Raw genomic sequence first — 6,000 nt, forward strand, 5'->3', positions numbered from 1 at the left:
GTGCAACTCCTTTAACAACATGGCTATACTACTACTGCTAGAATAAGACAATGATGGCAAAGGAGGCTCTCCTTGCCCATTAAGCCCTCCAGCCGAAGCTGGCAGAAGAAAGTAAGAAGGAAATTCACCCAGTATAAAAAAAAAAAAAAAAAACTGACGTAGAAATGTAGGAAAGGGCGAAACGACAACGAGGACTATCGGAGTGAAGCCCGAAAAGAAAAAAATAACTAACTGGAAAAATTTGTATATCCATCTCTTACCAGCGTTTGGTCCACTTGTGTCTGGCCTAGCCAACCTGTCTTCTTACTAAATTGGAATTTATCTAGTTTGAAACTCATAACTCCAGTTTTGTCCCATCTGCTCACTTTTAAAGCCATGCTAATATCACCCTCATTTATTCCTTTCGTCGACTTAAATACCTCAAGTAAGTATTCCAGATTTGACGCCCTTATGTTTATTGCAAATTTAATCTTTTCAGTTTGTCTAAACGTTCCGAATATCGTAATAATTTTCATCATTCTTCACTGCACATTATCAAAGGAATTCATAGCTACTTCATAATGACACCAAAACTGCACGGCATAATCTAAGTGTAGCTTTATTAAATGCCGGGAATAGTGACTAAAGTTGTAATGCTAGGTGTTTAAGGCCCGACTCCTCGGTCCTAGAACACCTAACGTGTAACGGGGTCCTCTTTCGAGACCGGGGCTTAGTACAAATAGGAGAGACCAAGACACAAAAACTCTTGGCAACAACCTTCACACGTATATTACTTAGTCAGACACAAGTCAAACAGCAGATAGTACAACACAGTATTTGGTCAATTATAACTCTTACAACTAGATAATCAGTATCTCGCAGGATACTAGTTCAATGTGCACTGGTAAGAACACTCTAGGTGTAGTGTACAGGAGTAATATCGTCCAAGGTCTCCGTGCACGTAGGGAAGTTGGAGGTGGGTCTCACGGGGGAGGTGGTGAAGCAATTTATAGTAATATAAAGTGGAGATTATTGTTAGTGAGTTCAACTTGTTATTTTCTGATAGCAAGGGGGTTTGGGTAATTTATCATAACACGAATCAAGGTTTCTGGGGACGTGGGGAAATTAGGGAAGAGGTTCACTAAGGGAGGGTGTAAGGCACTGGGGGTCGCGTTATATTTATAGTAATACAAAGTGGAGGTTATTGATAGCACGGTCGCTTTACTATTTTCCGATAGCAAGGGATATTTGGATATTTTACTAATATGAATTCCACGGCTTGAGTGTTTCACTGATGTAATATGAAGGGCGTCACACTATGAGTGTTTCACCAACACCTGAATTCGGCACTTGTTATTTACTATTCCGCCCCGTAGTATATTAGACTATTAGTCCAACTTCACGTGTCACTTGACCTGGTACGCAGGGTGCACTATATCACCCCGTCACTGTTCCACTATACATCAGGGCACAGTCGCAGCGTCATGAGTCACTATACGGTGGAGGCGGCGGGGAGACATGCCAGCGACAATTCTTCCGGGACTTGGGCACCACCAGGGAAGGTCATGCCGAGAGGGCACAGGACGACACGCAGGGGCGTTTTCTCTCGTCCGGGGCTGCAGGTGGGGAAGGGGCCCGTACTTTCCGGGCTGGGAACAGGCGTGTGGCCCTCAGGACTGGGGCCAAACAGTTCCAAGAATCTCTGGCTCAGGTCTTGGCTGGAGGTGGAGGTCCTCTGCCATCGGGGCTTAGGGAGGTCCCGCCCGGGCGTTCTGGGGAGGGCCTGGAGCTCCCAAGGGCTGTGGCCCCCAGAGCCAAGTGGTGCTGTTAGGGAGGGGCTGCGGCACCGACCCGAATCAGGGTCTGTCAAGTGGATCTTCTCCAGGGCCTGGCATAGGGAGCAGAGGCCGGGGGAGGTGATAGGGCCTCTCCAGTATTCTGTTCTCCTACGTCCTCTGCATCGGGGGTCAGGAAACTCGTCTCACGCAGGAGCAGTGGGGCTGCTCTCGACTGCTTCCGGCTGTGGGGCCCGGCTACTGGCCGTGGCTTCTCAGGGACGCAACCGTAAGGCACCGAGGCCCGGCTACTGGCCGTGGCTTCTCAGGGACGCAACCGTAAGGCACCGAGGCCCGGCTACTGGCCATGGCCTGAGAGAGGGAATCAATACCAGCGCACCTATGGACACCTTCGGAGCTGCTACAGGCCGTCTGACGAAGGCGGGAGCGGCTACAGGCTGACTCCTGCAGAAGGGATGGGAAGCAGCTACAGGCCGACTTGAGGGCAACACCTTTGGAGCGGCTACCGGCTGTCTGACGAAGGCGGGAGCAGCTACAGGCTGACTCCTGTCGCAGGGGTGTGGAGCGGCTACAGGCCGACTCGGGGGCAATGCCTTCGGAGCGGCTACAGGCCGACTCGGGGGCAATGCCTTCAGAGCGGCTACAGGCCGACTCGGGGGCAATGCCTTCGGAGCGGCTACAGGCCGACTCCTGGAGGAGGGGTGAGGAGCGGCTACAGGCCGACTCCTGGAGGAGGGGTGAGGAGCGGCTACAGGCCGACTCCTGGAGGAGGGGTGAGGAGCGGCTACAGGCCGACTCCTGGAGGAGGGGTGAGGAGCGGCTACAGGCCGACTCGCAGGCAATGCCTTCAGAGTGGCTGCAGGCCGTCTGACGAAGGTGGGAGTGGCTACAGGCCGACACTGTCAGGAGGGGGTGTGGGGCGGCTACGGGCCATCCCCGGAAGAACACCTTCTGACGAAGGCAGGAGCGACTACAGGCTGTCTCCTGATTACCCTCAGGTCGGTGGTGTGCCGATTCCTTTACGAAGGGCGGGTGGCTACAGGCCATCCCCAAAGGGAAGACACCTTCGGAGAGTCTACTGGCACACTCCTTAGGAAGGCGGGAGTGGCTACAGGCCAACTCCTGAGGGGCGCTGATCGGAGCTGGACAGACAGCTCCACCCCGATCTGGTTTGGTGGAATCTTGCCTGGAAGGTAGTGCAGGATTCCTGCTATGGCGACGGTGAGGCGGCTCCACATCATAGGGGCACATGGCCTGGGCTGGCTTGTGCTGTTGTTGCGCCATCTTGTTGTGCCACTGCTGCTCCTCTGTGGGGTCCTTGTGGGGGTGTCGGGGAATTTCTGGGGGCACTATGGTGTATTTCACCACCGTCCCCCTGAAAAAAGTCACGTCCCCGTGACTGGAGGTGATAAACGTGAGTGTCATGGGTGGTGTAGACGGTTTGGAGATTCTTGAGGAGGGCTTGACAGGTAGTGGTGACGAGGTTCTCATCCTGCTCCGCATCATAGGTGAGGAAGAGGATGGAGGCGGTGGGGGAGGAGGGGAGGAGGTGGAGTACATGGTGCGGTCCTCGGAACCTGAGGTTTCTTCCAAGGGTAGGTGCCCATACAGCCCATCTGATTCTCATCGTGGTGGTTGTTGCTGTTGGTGTGGTGTGGTGATGAATGCTGGAAACTCTGAAGAAGGCGGGTGGTCAGGAGAGGCGGCCGGAGTGTGTGATGGTTGTTTTGAGGGTGGGTGTGGGTGGTGATGTGGGTGTGTGGGGTTGGTGTGTGTGTGAGGTGCGTGGGGCACGCAAGGGCGGCTGATGGCAGGGGTGTGGGTGGCGCGTCATGGGGAGCGGGGTGTGGGGTGAGTGGGTAGTGGTGTCGTTGTGGGGTTGTGAGCAATGCAGGTGGAGATGGGTGCGTGTGTGGGTGGTGGGCTGGGAGTTGCGGTGGCGGCAGTGGGTGACGGCTGGGGCGAGGGTGTGGTGGGTGGACGTGGTGAGCAGGTGGAGGAACTGCCGGGTGTTGGTGGTGCAGGTGAGCTGTCAGGTGAGGTGTGGTGTGGCGTGGCAGCGGAAGTGGTGTGTACTGCCGGGTGTTGGTGGTGCAGGTGAGCTGTCAGGTGAGGTGTGGTGTGGCGTGGCAGCGGAAGTGGTGTGCCAGGGTGGGGTAGTTTCGGGCGGCGCTCCAATGATGGGCGTGGGCAAGGCGGTAGGGCTTGAGGTGGGTGGTGTGTGGGGGTGTGAGGGTGATCTGGCACTGGAGGTCAGTAGCGGTGGTGAGATGGCAGTTGAGGTGGCTTGAGGTGCAGGTGGTGAGGAGGGAGTGCGGTCTTGTGGCTCTATCCCGGTGTTTCGTGGTGGGGTGGTTTGGGCGGTAGCAGGGTTCTGCGCTCGCGGTGTGGGGTGGCCGGTGGGTGCGAAGCCAGGGGATGGTGCGTGTGGGGTGGTGGTGGCGGGCGGTGTGCGGTGCTGGAACTGTGGTGGCTTGGTAGGGGCTGAGGAGCGGGGTGTGGCGGGTGGTGTGTGTCGTCGGAGGCGAGGAAAGGTGGGGTGAGGTGTGGGGGGAGAAGGAGCCGGTGGTGGTGGGGAGGTGCAGCCTTGCGGTGTTGTCTGGGTGTTCAGTGATGGGGCTGCGCAGGTGGTAGCAGGCGGCTGAGCTCGTGAGAGAGTGGTGGGTGGTGAGGTGTGGGGCGTGGTGGGTGACGAGGCATCTGGTGAGGTTATTGGGGATGAGCTGGGGTCCCGTGGGGATGGTGAGATCGAGGGTGGGGTAGCGGAGGTGAGCGAGGAAAAAGAGGTGGGTGAGGATGAGAAGGAGGAGGGTGTGATAGGGAAGGTGAAGGAGTTGACCGTGTTGGCGGGGAAGGCAAGTGGTGGTGAAGTGATGGTGGTGGGTGGTGCGGGGTGTTAGGTGGAAGGTAGTAGACAGGAGGAGGTGGTTTTAGGAAGTAGGTTAGGGGAAGATAAGATAAGGGTTCTAGGAGGCCTGTGAAGGAGGAGGCAGGCTTTGTGTCTAGGGGGTATAGGAAGGGGGGAGGCGATAATAGTGGAGAAAGGGGTGTGTGAGGTGGGGAGGTTAGGAATACGGGGGTATTTAGGCTGGGCAAGTATTTCACTGGTCTTACACTATGAAGGCCGAGTCTGTTGTTCATTGAAATCACTGCACTCTTATTGGATCTCTCTTCTTACTCCCCTACGTCACTGTTTGCCCAAATCACAATTATCACACATTACTAGGCCTTGTAGTTGTGTTCTCTTGGATAATGCTGTTATGAAGGGGGATTTACCAATTAGGTAGTCTCGTACCTTTGAGACGTTTCTCGTACCGCAGATTCCAGCACGAGTCATCAAAGTTGCCAGTTAGCCTGCTGTTTGTGAGCGTAGTTATTTCGTAAGTTATGCATTAATTTTTGTGTTCTTTTTCTTTATAATGTTTTATTTAAGTGAATGCTTGTTGAATTATGTGATTTAATTTCGTATGGTAAATGATTCAGTGTTATGTAATGTAAGACAACAAGGGCATATTTTAGGCTGTTTCCGAGTTGGCAACTGTTGCCCGTCGAGAGTATACTCGTAGAGTATAGACGTTTCTAGAACAATGCAAGCTTATATAAGATGGGGTGGAGATTATTACAAGTTCAGTCGGGTGCTGGTTCAGTTTGAGTGCAGTGTCAGTGTCAGTGAAGATTGTGTACTTTCGGTACTTGTAAAACACAATGGCAAAGAATGATGAGTTATTGAAGTTTATATATCATTGGTACTTGAGAAAACAGTGAAGTGTAATAACTGTGAAGTGTTATTAAATATTAAGTGCAATTACTGTCAGTGAAGATTATTTTCGGTACTTGTGTAATAAGTGAAGTGTTAGCAAGGATTAAGTATACTAACAGTAAAGTGTTGTCAGCATTAAGTGTGATTAAAATGCCCGCCGTGCCCGCCGCAGGACCTCCCACCTCACCACCCCCCACACCACCACCGAGCCGCCACCCCACCACCACCCCGGGAGGACACACCGGTGAGGTTAGTGACCCCGGGCAAGAGGGTCATCAGGGCATCACGGCCCTGAGCCCCTATTCCCCGCAAGTGCCCCAACCCCAGGTGATCAGGGGAACCGAACTACTGTGCGGGCGGGGTAGTGATCGTCAGACCAGGGGTGGGACTGAAAAGAATTCAGTCCCAGGTAACACCGTATTGACGGTCTTGTTACACCCTCTAGGGCAGGAGGCCCAAGGCTAC

The sequence above is a fragment of the Coenobita brevimanus genome, chromosome 61, assembly GCF_032717465.1.
Source record: "Coenobita brevimanus isolate Jiangsu-jjx chromosome 61, ASM3271746v2, whole genome shotgun sequence".
NCBI lineage: Eukaryota > Metazoa > Arthropoda > Malacostraca > Decapoda > Coenobitidae > Coenobita > Coenobita brevimanus.